This window comes from Triturus cristatus, chromosome 8 (genome assembly GCF_964204655.1).
Source record: "Triturus cristatus chromosome 8, aTriCri1.1, whole genome shotgun sequence".
Lineage (NCBI taxonomy): Eukaryota > Metazoa > Chordata > Amphibia > Caudata > Salamandridae > Triturus > Triturus cristatus.
The window spans coordinates 873,668,119-873,682,547 of record NC_140591.1 but is presented as its reverse complement, the minus strand read 5'-3'; the positions used below and the strand labels follow the sequence as shown (position 1 = coordinate 873,682,547).

Here is a 14,429-nt window from a genome sequence, read left to right as displayed (position 1 = left end):
CCCTGGTCGTGGTGTTGGGGAATAGGTGGTTCAACATGGCACACGAGCATCCAAAACACTTCACGCTGTAGTACCTTTACGTGATGGGATCAGGTAGGCGCCTGATCCTTTGGTTTGCTGACTCGCTGTGCACCTACACCTCATTGCAGCTCACGCCCCTCTGTCACAGGTGACAGGAAAACCTGACCCGTCCCGGACAAACAAAGAATGGGTGGCTTTGCAGTAAAGCCAAGTCCATATCCCCCACAGCCTCATTCAATTTAACACTGTACACACAGCATACCTCACCCCAGTCAAGATAAACTGATATGTCTAGGGGGCGGACTCCAACTGTCCGCGTTGTCATCTGGTAGACGCAGACTTGCTCCATATGCTATAGGCAGGCCCATCCTGCAATGATACTTACAAGGTGCCACACATCGCCTGAACTGGCACTGCATGCATTGGAAGTATGCCTTCTAGGCCTCAACTGCAGGAACAAGAAACACAGGGTCACATTCCGCTTCCTTGACTTAGGGTTCCTGATAGTCAAACGACTCATCACCAGTCATTGGAAATCATAAGAATCCCCAGCTCTTGCAACTTGAACTAAATCCTTCAAACTATGGGCCTGGGCGGAAAGCATCACCTTGCACCGATAAGACAGTCTAGGGCTACTCAAAAATCCAATAGCAACCAACTGGGGCACTATGCTGGTAGATCTGCAAACTGGCACTCAACACGCCCCTGATGCCAACATCGGCCTGTTAACAGACATGGTGGAGTCAACAGAAACCTAAAGAGCTGCTTGATCACAAGACACGTATGGTGAGCAAACCTCTTTGCACACTATGTTCCAATATCCTGCCTTGCTGTTTCACCTTGACTCAAGGTGTCTTCTTCTGCTTAAACACAATGTGTGTGGCTGTTTGGGGGGGAGGGCAAGGGAGGGCTAAGGTTTCTTTGATGACTGTTATAGTTTATGGTAGAATAGTCTGTTTATTTATTGATGCACATGTGGCCCTCTTAAAGGCTACAAAAGGACAGGGGAAACTGGATATTATCCCCTTGCTAATAGCTTATAATTAATTTAAATAATGCCTTTTTTAAATCTCTGTATTTTTACCCAATTTTTGTGGAAAGTGTGCACTCAAAATTTTGTCGGAGGGCAAACTGTTCTTAACCCTCTGGGAGAAAATTAGCTTGTTTGCTTCTCTCACGTACTTGTTCCAATTTGAGACAAATATTTAAGCCCCACTGCAATAAATTGTGTTATTATTTGGGGTAGGTAGCTACCCACTGTTAGACCTCTGGCTTCTTGTACAGTTAGCTGGCAATCCTAGGTTGCTCAGGTGCCTGTTTTATAAAGAGTAAGACACTTTATAGAGAGTCCCTTACATATTGTGGAGGCGGAGTTTGAACACGCTCCCTACCTTTAAAAGCAAACCAATCAAGGGAACAGGTGCTTGGCTTTTGAATTCCTGAACCTGACTCCACGCCCCTCCCTTCTCCTCCACTCAACTTCCTTGTTCCCTGTTTGCTGAGCACTGAGGAACTGTGTGCCTTTTTTTAGGTATCACTTTCATTAGAATCTGTTTTAGAACCTATTTGCAGCTCGACCTTCAGATAGACACCAAGAAGCCCACGCCTGACTACTAACCCGACGACGCGGACAGTTACACCTCAGGTTAGATATTTTTGTATTTTGTATGCTTGTGTGTTCCTTTCGCACACAATCCATTAAATCTTTACCATTACGTGACCACGTTCTGATTTTTCTGTGTTTGTAATACCTTTCCTCCCTTGAGAACGCGGTGCGTAAACGACCTGCCCTCCCTGCAGACATTAAATTCACGTACGCGCGATGCGCGTTTGAATTTTCTTTCATAGTTAGATATTTTTGTTTCCTCAGACGCACGATACGCGTTTGCAGTGTAGGTTGGCTACATTGCTCTTTATTTTTAAGCGCGTGGTACGCGTTAGCGTTTTTGCACCGGATACATTGTTTATTTACTGGCGCGAGGTATGCGTCTTTATTTTTTGGGCTGGATACATTGTGTTCGAACTGGAAACATTGTTTGCCTACAAGCGCGAGGTACGCGTCTTTATTTTCTGAGCTAGATACATTATTTGAAGTATGTGTTGTGCACACTAGACTTCCTACAAAGGTTGACAGATAGAGAGTGTGTGTTTACCAGCACTGAATCCTTCTAACAGCCTGATCTTTAACTTTTACTTGTGAGACCCTATGACTCTCTTCCGTTTTTTTTTTATGAGTGACAAGATTACTGTAAAGATTTTATTTACATTATTGACTCCAGCCTTGGAAGACTATCCAGCGTTCGCCACCTTGCGACTTCTAGCTGTTACTATACTGCTTTCAGAGATGTCCAGCCGGTAAGAGATTGTCTATCTTTATAGAGCAGGCACTGAGTTTACCTTGTATGTTTCAGGTGGGAGGGCATTTAGCTAAAGTTGTTCTGTTGTTTGCCCCACAGGTTCTCTTCCGCCTACTTCCACTGTTAACTTGCCTATAGGGAACCGACTGGGGGATTGAGACATAGTCAAACCTACGCAGTCTCTCCCCACATCTCCTTAGGTCAGTTCCTAGGTATATAGTATGTAAATATATCGGGCACGGGCCTGGGGAGTGTGGGGAACTTCTCTTCGCTCCTGTGGATTGGGCCGGGATCCCTGCAACAGGTTAGTGGCATCGGCAACACCCACCTCAAGGAATGATAGTAAACCCTTGACAGAGTGAACTCTTAAAGTCACTAAATTAACCTCTCAACCCCTTGGTTGCTACGACATTGAGCAGACAAGCTTAACTTAGGGCAACGCGTAAAGTATTTGTGCGGTACCAAAAAATAATAAAGACAAAATGCAACACAATAAAAACCCAAACTCAATTAGAAAAATAGACTAAATCTCAATAAACAAAATGACACCAAGATTACAAAAATCCAAAAGGACAACCGAAGAGGCACTGACCCAACAGCAAGGTCCAGTTTGGTTTCAGTTGCCACTGCTCAGCTGGGTAATTGCAGGAAAAAGCCTCTTGTAGCTTGTGTCCCTGTAGCCTTAACAGGAGGTCAGCCTTATGACCCTTGGAGTCCATTTTTTGTCCTGGATACAAGAGGGAGCAGGACCAGTCTCCTGGGCTCTTCCCAGGTGCCAGCCAGCATGTTCAGCCCGGTTCTGCTCTTCCTCAGGAACAGGGGTGTTCTGACCTGGTTCTGACCTGGGTGCTTAGAGATACCATTTGATTATGACAGGGAAGGCCTCTTTTAAAGACACATCAAGTGTTATATGTAAAACCTCAGCATACCTGTCTAGTAGGATTTGACATCAAGCAGGATTTGACGCAGTAATGTCGAGAAGGATGCCTACAGCCCCACCCTGCACATTCTGACAGGTTCAGAGGGGTCATATCTCCCCATTTAGGTTAGCCTATTGCCTGCTACAGGGAGACATTTCACAAACATCACACATATTCAAATGCTAATTACATGCTGGCAGAAGTGGGATAGCAAAGGCAAATGGGCCTCCAGAGTCTTTATGAGGGAAAAGGTAACTTTCTAATATTTATCAAATAATTGGATTTTTGATAACTATTAAAATAGTTGTTTAATTATTTTTCTAGCTTTTAACTCACCAAAACTAACATTATAAAATGTAACAATGTAACCAAGTGTTTTCTAAAGGGCCAGCCAGCCTTGCTACTGTGAAAATAGCTACTGGAACTATTTCAGTATTAGTTCATGTTTAACATTAAATTCCTACATGTCCTAATTTTAAATGCCATGCATTCTGCCTTATGGATAGTAAAGGTTACATAGGGGTGAATTATAAATATTTAAAAAGAATGTTTTGAGCTGTCAAACAGGGTTATTTTGACAGGTCAAATTTGCAGTTTAAAACTGCACCAGTTGGGTTACAAATGGTACGCCTGCACTCCTGCTTGCACTGTCACAGTAGTGGGTGGCACAATGGGTCCTGCAGTTCTCTAGTGATATTTAATTACAGGCACTGGGTATGCTTAATACCAAATATTAGGGACTTACAGGAAAGTTAAATATGCCAATTTCACCATGTTGAAAGGGAAAGCACAGGCACTTTACGATTCCCTATTTTACTCTGGCTGAAATCTTCACTCTCTGATCATAGTCTATCTGGCCAGTTACAACAGCGATGCAAAGACGGTTTGCCTTTTGATCATAGTTACTCTGATGTTTTTGAATGGAGCAGGTTGTCTAATGACTCAGGCCCAGATTGATGAAAAATGCACACAAAAAATTCAACTAAAGTTGTTGCACTGCATTGCAAGAAAGAAAGAGAGCATAAAAGTGCCATATTTGCTAAGCTACGATGCTGTTTTCCTCTCTTCATTTGCTTGAGCACTTTAAGCTGACATGCTCCAATGTACATAACTTTGTGCCATAGTGCAAGGGTGTATGCATTCTTTAAGGAATAGATTTTGTACTGTAAGATGCCCTTCCAGTACAAAGACTATTCTTTTACAGTCTTCCTGTTTTGTATGTATGCTGCACAAGGTAGCACTAAATCAAAGTAGAAAAGCGAGCAGAAATGAAAACATTTCTCCTTCTTGAGCTTGGTTCGAGGAGGAGTAAGATTTGGGTGCAATGCCTGTCTACCAATGTTTGCAGATACGGAATTTTTGTCTAAACCCACAGGAACGCTGATACATCACCCATGTAATGCCCCCCTTGATGTAAAGTAACGCAAAGTAGCACGTAGCACAACTTTAGATTACTGTGGGAAATTATCCAATGCAAATCCTGACCTGCGTTGGATAGAAAATTTCAACCACGGTTCTGTTCACGTTGGCGCTCCCCGTCCTCTATATTATGTTATCTACGGTGCCTTGAAAATGACCTATTCATGATGTTATTTCTTACAAAATATTAATATGTAAATCTGTTGGTCTTCTGCATAACTTAACTGAATTAGAAGGTAAACTGTTTAATTTCCTACTGTCAGCTGCTTTAAAGTCCATTACATTTTGCTGGAAGGATATTTCGTCTTTATCGGTTCATGCTTGGTGGTCATGGGTCATTTTTACAAGAAGAGGTGCTCAATTATCCCTGAAAGGGATCAATCATAATTCTAATTTATTTCACTCTTTTTGGTTACCTATAGATGTATACTTATCTTTATGATTGTATATTTATACTTGATCCACCGTTTTACAGTCATTCTACTTAAAGCCTTATATGATGAATGTAGCTCTTTTTTCTAATAAGTTGACATTGCAATTTTTCATGGCTCCCTCCCTTCCCTTCTTTTTAGTTTATCGTCCCTCCTTTAATTGATTATTTATACTTCTTTACCTATTGTATTTAGAGTTGCTTTTTGAAATTTCTTATTTTATATAGGTATTTTCGCTTATGATAAATTCTTTCTGTATTGTCTGTATTTGTTCATTATTATGAAAAATGTAATAAAATATTTTGAACTAAAAAAAAAGAAAATGACCTAAGTTATGTCCGTGCTGTATAAAACACTATAGATAAAATAAAAAAAACCTAGGCGTATTGTCATTAGAGATGCACTCAATGCCACCATGCAGAACGTAAATAAGTCAATATATTGCTGGTTGCATGGACGTAAGGAGAGTGTATCGTTATTTTAAAGTCTACTTGTTTTTATTGATTTTATTCACACTGGATAAAAATTACCATGTGCCAAATGAACTTACACATCGTCCACTCACCTAGAGTTGTCATTCTGGGCATCTCAAATCTGCTGAGACAGGGCTCAAAATAATGAACACATCAAATAGTGCGTCTTTGGAATGATACTCATAGTTTAGGGTTGCAGCCTGAATAAGTGTGTGAGAGCAGTTGATTTAGTTAGGTGTTAAAGACAGACTAAACTGAATTATTTAATTCTTATGCAGACAGGGTTTAATCAAATGGTGTGCTTGTTTCCAGAGAGTTACCAAAGTGTTTCAAACTTTCATTATTACATTCTTATAATAAAGCAAGTTAATGTAGAGACTTGTGCTGATGACTTTTCTCTTTTTTTTACCTCAGCGGTGATTTTCAATTTTTTCCAGTCTATAATAAGGCTAGATTATAACAAGACTAGATTGAGGTGTTATCTTTTTACATGTACTTACTATAAACATCTGTTAACACTTCAATATTGTCCATGGCATCGTTCTCTACAAAGTGATATATCGGTAAATAAAGTGTGTGTCCTACAAAATGTTTTTGTGTCAGTTTTCTTGCATTACATTTAGTTATGTTATTTACACCATTGAAGTTAAATATGTCTTGTCGAAAGCCAAAAACTGCAATTAATGCTAACAACCGTCTCCTTTAAAAAATACCAGTTTTCATTATTAAAAAAATCGTATGTTCTGTGCTGCATCACACCGCTTGTCACACAATTATTAACTTGGCCTGTTATCTGTCTTCATAATTGTTTTTATAACTGTCTAATGCTTAAATTGTGTAAAAATATGTTTACTTCTCTCCAGAAAGGAAAGTCTGACCTCACTCATCACTCAACGATATGAATGACACAATTATTACGGTAGGGAAGGCATCAGTGACTGCATCAGAAAGGGGCTTGGACAAAAACTCGTTCATTTCATCTCGATTACAACATTCAGGGGCGAATTTATAAGGGTAAACAAGCATTGGCAAGGCTGATCGGTCCGACCTTTATGTGCTAATGTATGCAGAAACTTGGACGACAATTTGTGCTGTGTCTCTGTTGAACCTGCCTCTTTCCGTGTCTCCCCTGTCTGAATCCTCTTTTTAATTCCTCCAAATTGCACTGAGTTAGGGAAGAAGCACCTCAAGCTTGGGGAATAAAAAGCACAGTGACAATTCAAGCTTGGGGAATAATACAACCGGTCACAGACATCAGAGACACACAAGCAGTCAGGATTTACATACACTGCACAAATACCCCTGCATGCTTATGTTGTGCATTTGCTAGCATATTAAAAGCAAATACGTGCTCCCTTTCCCCTTTTTGATTTACTTTATTTTTTATCCCCACTTGGCTTGAATCCAATAAGCTTCAATCCGTGAATTTCAGACCAGGTGCTTCGGTCAAGGCTGTAACCTGGGTGAATTGATTAATTCAGGGGGGTATTTATGTGTCCCTCTCCCTTTCCCCGTGCCTTTTATTGTATTTTCCTGAGCCCTTTCTCATGCCCAGGAACCACAGGACATTAGGAGAGCTAAGACCATCTCTCGGAGAAGAAGACGTGTACTGCCAGATTCCCATCACTGTTGAAGTCTGAAGGCATTGGTGTTTAGTCAAACAGTCCGTGTTTACTGCAGTGGGCGTCTTTTGAATTACCCTAGTCTGCTCACCCATTTCTACCTCAGTACTAGTGTGGTGTCCTGTGTGCATCTACACGATAACTCTAGCCACGGAGTGTGCAAGTTTCATGCTCCATCTTCATCACCTAGTTTTGTTTTAATGTAAAATGTTGTGGGTTTGCAAAGTCAGAATTCCATTGACAACATATAGTGGCAGATTAGGATGGCCATCTCCCTTCAGGTCATTATGGACACTGTCTCCAGTTCTTTATTTTTGTGTGATAGCCTAATACTGTGTGGGAATAGTAGTAGTCTTGGTTTGCTCCCATTGTACTAGTGGAACTAACAAACCTGAAAACAATGGATTGCAGGTGAAAAGATCAGGACTTGAGACAGTCTGTAATAATCTAGATTGAGGTGGTCACCCTGTCGCAGATCGTGGCCTGCACCAGCTATTCTTCTGAAAGTGCTTAACAATCCTCGGATCCAACCCCTCCGCATGGGACGATTCCTGGTGGCCCACATCCCTGGGGTCCCCCCCGGCCCCCACCGACCACGCACGCAACCTGGCAGTCATCCTCGACTCAAAACTCTCCATGACCAAACAAGTCAACGCAGTCTCCTCCACCTGATTCAACACCCTACGCATGCTCCGCAAGATCTACAAATGGATCCCGACCAACACGAGGAAAACAGTCACCCAGGCCCTTGTCAGCAGCAGACTCGACTACGGAAACGCCCTCTACGCCGAAGCCTCGTCCAAGCTCATCAGCAGACTACAGAGAATCCAGAATGCCTCAGCACGCCTGATCCTCGACGTCCCACGCCACGACCACATCACCCCCCACCTGAGGAACCTGCACTGGCTCCCCGTCGACAAAAGAATCCCCTTCAAACTCCTGATCCACGCACACAAAGCACTCCACAAAACCGGCCCAGCCTATCTCAACAGTCGACTCTCCTTCTACGTACCCAACAGGAATCTCCGCTCCGCTGACCATGCCCTGGCCACGGTCCCACGCATCCGGAGAACCACTGTCGGAGGAAGGTCCTTCTCCCATCGTGCCACCAAGACCTGGAACACCCTTCCCCTCTACCTGCGACAGACCGAAGACCTGCTGACCTTCAGGAGACAACTCAAGACCTGGCTCTTCGACCAATAGCAGCAGCAACCCCCCCCCCCCGCTTCCCCCCAGCGCCTTGAAACCCTCACGGGTATGTAGCGCGCTTTACAAATTATGTGATTGATTGATTGATTAACAATGGCAGGTCTACTTAGATAAAATCTCCTGTTCTTTCCCGTTGTGGAAATATTTCAGTGATGAGGATAGGATTGTAAATTGAATTTGTGTGAAAATGGAAACAAAGGTAAAAATGGAGATGTAGCTAAAGCCACAGAAAGCTTTATAAATAGCGAAGGACCAGTGCTTAATTTAAGCCGGTGGTTTAGCGTGCTCGGCACCGGCACTTAAATGGTTTCTGGTGCTCAGCACCAGCAATTAATTGTCATCACCACACTTACCACACTCTGCTACATGGTGGTGCTGCTCATCTAATTTAGAGATGAGCAGAGCAACGGTTGTTTATGTATGCAATATACATACAAAAAATACTAATACCTGCCTCTCCAGCCACTCTTTTAGCTTTGGTGACCTAGAATAATCTGAACTGTTGCACTTGTAAGGGAAAGAGATAGTTGAAAGTTCTTTTGGCACCGCCATTGGCAGCGATAACATGGCAATGGGTGGTGAAAGCTGCAGGGACCTCCTGGTCAAGGCCCTGGCACATATTTTACAAATTAAGCCCTGAGAAGCCATTGTAGTAAAACAAATTGTGGTTTCCAGATGTTGCCCAGGTGTAGTCTAGCCATGTCAGGGAATTAAGAGGACTTTCTTCAAAATTAAAGTAAACCAAATGTTTTTGAGGAGAGGAGTCTAAGTGAGGAATAGGAATGGCTTATGGTGACTTTGATCCCGGGTGAGCATTGCTTCTCTGGTTGCAAAGTCATGTACTAACTGTTGTTTTTCATCTTTAGCCAGGGCTCTATTGACTGGTGCATCTGGTTTGAGCAACTTGTGTTTCTATATTTTTTTAGTTCATCTAGGGAACTATGGTTGTGTGAATACGATCAGATAGTGATGATGAGGATGTTAATGATTGCCGGGATCATGCGCCCTACCTCCAGAGCATTGATTTTCAGTTTCGCTTGGTGCAAGAATTGCCCAGCTCTGAATTGAAATGTGGCCCTAGTCTCCTGAAAGGAGATAATAGTCTCCCTGGGGGTAGAGGTCCCCGGCCAGCAGGCATCCACCCTCTCTCCAATGGTCTATGGACATGTCATCAACAATGGTGTGAAAAGGAGGGGGATCCTGTAACCGTAGTTGTCTGTCAAAGGGCGCCCCCCCAGAGCACCCTGGTGACCGTCTGCTGTATTAGATATTGAACTGGGGATCTGGCCAAGGCCCCTGATGCATCATTAGTGGTACCCCATAATAATCTCTTCTCCCAATCCTCTGAGTCTGTAAGCCCTTTTTCAACATATTTCTAGTGGGCTGGTAATAGTAATGCTGCATATCTGGCAAGACTAGTCCCCCTCTTCCATATCCCTCTTGAGGACCATCAAGGCTACTCTACTGTGGTGACTGGCCCACACAAGGGAGGTCAGTAAGCTGTCCAACTGTCGGAATATCCCCGGCCTAATAGGACACATGGAGTTTTGCATGGTGTGTAGACATCGGGGGAGGAAACCATCTTAGCAATGACCACCCTGCCCATGAGCAAAAGGGAGAACGTGTTCCAAAACTGCACAGACCTCTGAAGCCCCTGCAGTACCCTTCCAATATTATGATGAGTCTGCCCCTCGTCAGTGTGGGCCACTCAGACCCCAGATACAGAAAACGATCTGTTTCTCATCTGCTAAAGACCAGCTCATGTAGATGTTCCCGTGTCACTCTCATTAGTCCCCCTAGTGGAAATAAAAGGGTTTTGATGTGTTTGACCTGCAGCCCAGAGACCTCTGTGAAAGTTGTCAGATGTTGCACCAAGGTCGGAACCGCTATCCTAGGGGAAAAGAGGTACACCAGTGCGTCATCTGCATATAGGGAAATGACATGGGCCGAGTCCATGACTGTTATACCCCAAGTGTTCATTTACTGCTGTAACAGAATAGCCAGGGGCTGCAGAGCCAAGGCAAACAATAGGGGCTAAAGAAGGCAGCCTTATCTGGTGCTCCTACCCGCAACCCATGCGTCAGACAGCATACCACCCACCCGTACTTGAGCCATTCGTGCCGTATACAGTATCTGCACCCTTTGTTGAAATGTGGGCCCGGACCCTATAGCCTCCAATTCCGCCAGCAAATATGACCAGTCAACTGTGTCAATTGCTTTCCTTAGTTCAATGGCTACTAGAGCCATTTCCTGGTAGTCGTCGGCAACTGCATTGAACACATGTGTCTACATATGTTAAGGGCTGTGCTGCAACCCGGGATGAAGATGCACTGGTCATTATGCACTAATTCTCGGTTCACACCCTGCAGTCGGGTCGCTAAGAGCTTACAGAGTACCTTGAAATTGGAGTTGATCATGGTAAGCGGCCTGTATCAACTACTCAAGCATTAACTCTGCCTTTAGCGCCTAAACACTCTCAATCACAAGTTCAGGAAGTGTCATCCGGTGAAGGAACTCATTTGTATCCTCCCTATCCCTCGCTACCCTAGATCTGTGTACCTGTTGAAGTTGTATCTGGAACACCGCAAAGCTGTCCTGAAGAGCTGTGACCAGTTGTCCTCCCTGGTCCCAAAGATGCAAAACAGGTGGTATTTCTTGCTCCTTTCTCATTATCCACGCTAGAACTTACCCTGATTTGTCCCCTGCCCCGTGTAGGCCCTGTCTATATTCCATTAATGTATATTTGTTTACCCTATCCCAGAGTACATGTATGTAGTTCCCTTTGTGTCGCAACTACCTCCTGCCTGGCATCCAGCGTGTCTGTCTCACCGCGCTGATGCTCAGCCAGTCACTCCTCACAACGCACCACTTCCATCTCCAACTGCTTCCGTATCCTGTGTACCGCCACCGACACACACCTCTCATGGCTCCCATTATTGCCTCCCACTCGGTCGCCCTTCTGACTGTGGTACCCCAATTATGTTCCATATATGTTGTCAGTGTTTCTGTTAATGGTTCCCAGCAAAGGGCGTCTGTGAGGATTTCCCAGTACCGACGCCATTGCCTCCCTCCCCTTTCACCATTTCACCACAGACACTGGCATAGGCTGGAGCATGGTCTAACAAGTATCCCCCCAGGTGTGTCACCTCTCTCAGTGCATTAGTTGAGACACCCGACACCAGTATATGATCCAGTCGACTATAGGTGTGATGTGTCATGGAGTGGCAATGGTATTCCTTGTTTTGTGGGTGAAGCATCTTTAACTATTGAAGAGGCCAAGATTACCCATGACCTCTGAGAGAGACCCAGTCATCAATGGTTTTTTGCCCAACTGGGGTACATGTCGATCATTCTCCCCATCTATTGTGGAGTCAAAGCTGTCCTGAAGCACATCTTGGACCTGCGGGAAGAAATTCCGTATTGGGTGCATAAGGGTTCAGGAGAGTGATGCTTTTCCCATATAGTGTGCCCTGTACCACGTTATACATCCCCTCCACATCCACCTCTGAGTATGTGGGGTAAATAGCACTCCAGGTGCTACCCATATAAGTACTCCCCTAGTGCAAGAGGAGTAGTTAGAGGACAATATATCTGCCTCCTCCATTTTTTGCCAGTTTGGGATGTCATCTGGCACAAGGTGTGTCTCTTGCAGGCATGCATTATGCACCGTGGTACATTTTAAGAACAAGTGGCCCCTATAGGGTTTGGTAAAGGTACCTAACCCCCTGACATTCCAGGGGAGAGTGTTACTGGTTTCCATCCTGTATTCTCAAGTGAACCGTCTCCCGCCACCCATAACTCTGGTTCCTCAATGGAACAATGGAGGATGTCCCCACCCCATAATACAGTGCAACAGTGGATAATTAGTAGCTGCTTAACCATGGTGATCTCTCCAATATAAAACTCTATAAATAAATACATATCAATAACCACCCCACCCTAGGCAAACAATCAAATAACCAACTCGCAAGTTCGCCCACCCACGCATATCTAAGAGGACCAGCAGCATAATCCCAACCCACAATGAACAATAAAGAAAAAATATCCTACCACTAATGTGGGAGTGGGCTCACCGTTCAGAATTACAATTGTATACTTCAACAACTAAAGGACAAATCTTATCCCCTCCTCAGTCAATAGGTCAAATGTTTACACACAACGCCAACAGTGGGGGACCAGAAGTGTTTGCACCTCAATTCAATCTAGTAAAGTTTAGTGTCCTGTGCATGCGCTTCCGACACTTTGTGCCATTCAGTGCCACTGGAGACCAGAGAACAGGAAATTCTTCAAAGGAAGGTGCACTAGGAAATAAAAGGCTTTCAATTTTGCAAGATTGAGTCCATCATCTTCCTTTATTTTTCTGGAATATTGCACAAGAATTTTTTTTTTAAATCGGCCAACGCGTTTTGTTCCTGGATGCCTAGGAACTTAATCACGGCTTAAGAAGTAAAGTAGCATGTTCACAATATTTATAGAGTATTGATTATGGTACCATCCTATGGTAATAGTCATATCATAGGGGTTAGGTTCATCCCATCCACAGATGGTGTAAGGGGCTCAAATCATGCCCCTGCTTGAGACCGTGAACCAGCCAGCTCCTTCTTAATTCCTCGGGCTGTAGAAAGCACCAAAAGAAGCAGGTGCGCCTGCCTACGTGAAACAGGTTCGCCCACCCCCCACACCTTCCGGCCCCGCGAGCAGGAAAGTAGCCACTGAAAGTTGCTGGAGCACGCGCACAGTGCCTGCCTCAAATGTTGACCACCTTTCTCACTGTTGCCCTCTCGCCCCTAGCCCCCCTCAACGGAGGCAGGCACTGGGTGATCCAAAATCATTGTTGCGCTTGATTCAATGTAAGTCTACAGTTCCCCCTCAGAATGGTCAGCACTGGCCACCGAGGCAGTAGTGATCAATTAGCCCCTCTGCATTCCCACCTCACTCTTGAAGTACGTGTGTCACTGGGTCCTCAATGGCAGCAGCAGCTATGTGCAGTGTGAGGCAGCCCCGTCTGCAGTCCACCCCTCCAGGAGCCCACTATGTCATGAGGTCACTTGTCCCACATTTCTAACCACTGCCCCACAGTCTCAGGACAGTCAAAGAAATGTGATTGTCCATCTGAGATCACCTGCGGCCTAGCTGGGTACAGGAGAATATATTTCAGGCCAATGCCTCGCAAGTGTCTTTTAACTTCCAAAAATGACTTCCTGGCCCCCTGCACATGCTGCGTGTAATCTGGGTAAATAGATATAGTTCAGCACTCAGGCTATAATTGCCCGGGGGGGGGGGGTGGTCCAGGTGGTGGAGGGGGGAACAAGTGCCCTATACGCCTATTGATGACAAAAAAGCTGGACAAACCTTTGGGTTTAAGCACATTTTGCACCCATTGCTCTATAAAATGCTCTGTTTGTGTCCCCCCTCTGCATGCTCTAGAAAGCCAAGGAACATGACATTATTACATTGAGAGCATCACTCCGCATCCTCTGCCCAATTCTCCAATATCTTTGTTATGCGACTATCCTGCCGTTTATTTCTAAGGGAAGCCACTTCCATCTTGACGGTATCGATGGTCTCCGCTGCTACCTGCACCATTTCTATACCTTTGCACAAGTCTGTCCGAAGGAGGGTAACCTCGATAGATACAGTTTCAATATTTGCCCTCCACTGCCGCCCTCGAACCTTGAATGGCCGCCATCAGTTATGGCCTGGTGGGTTCCTCCATCTCCACCAAAGGGCTAGGGTCTCGACATGGGCTCCCACATGTCTGTCTGGGAGTGTGTAACTGTGCTCTCATATAGTGGTCGATAGTGTTGCCTTGTTGGGGACCATGGGCTTTGCTTTTCCGCATAAGGCTAATCGTGGCTTATAAGATGCAAAGTCCATTATGTACCGTTCTGCAGGAGAGACAGACTGTCCACAAGCACCAACCAGTGTCTTTAGAACAATGCAGGTGGATTGCACGGGGTAAGGCAGATCGTCAGGG

The 14,429-nt window shown here is 44.6% G+C and overlaps 2 protein-coding genes across 3 annotated transcripts in view; one reads left to right on the top strand and one right to left on the bottom strand.

Moving 5' to 3' along the window:
* Positions 1-14,429, bottom strand: part of ABI3BP (ABI family member 3 binding protein) — a 1,978,933-nt gene that overhangs the window by 1,305,771 nt on the left and 658,733 nt on the right. The gene's annotated exons all lie outside the window — the stretch shown is intronic.
* LOC146805201 (nucleolar complex protein 3 homolog) overlaps positions 1,614-14,429 on the top strand; it is a 330,742-nt gene continuing 317,926 nt past the window's right edge. For both annotated transcript variants that reach the window (XM_085622402.1, XM_085622403.1), the window contains exon 1: positions 1,614-1,666. The gene's annotated coding sequence lies outside the window, so the exon portion shown is untranslated. The remainder of the gene's footprint in view (positions 1,667-14,429) is intronic.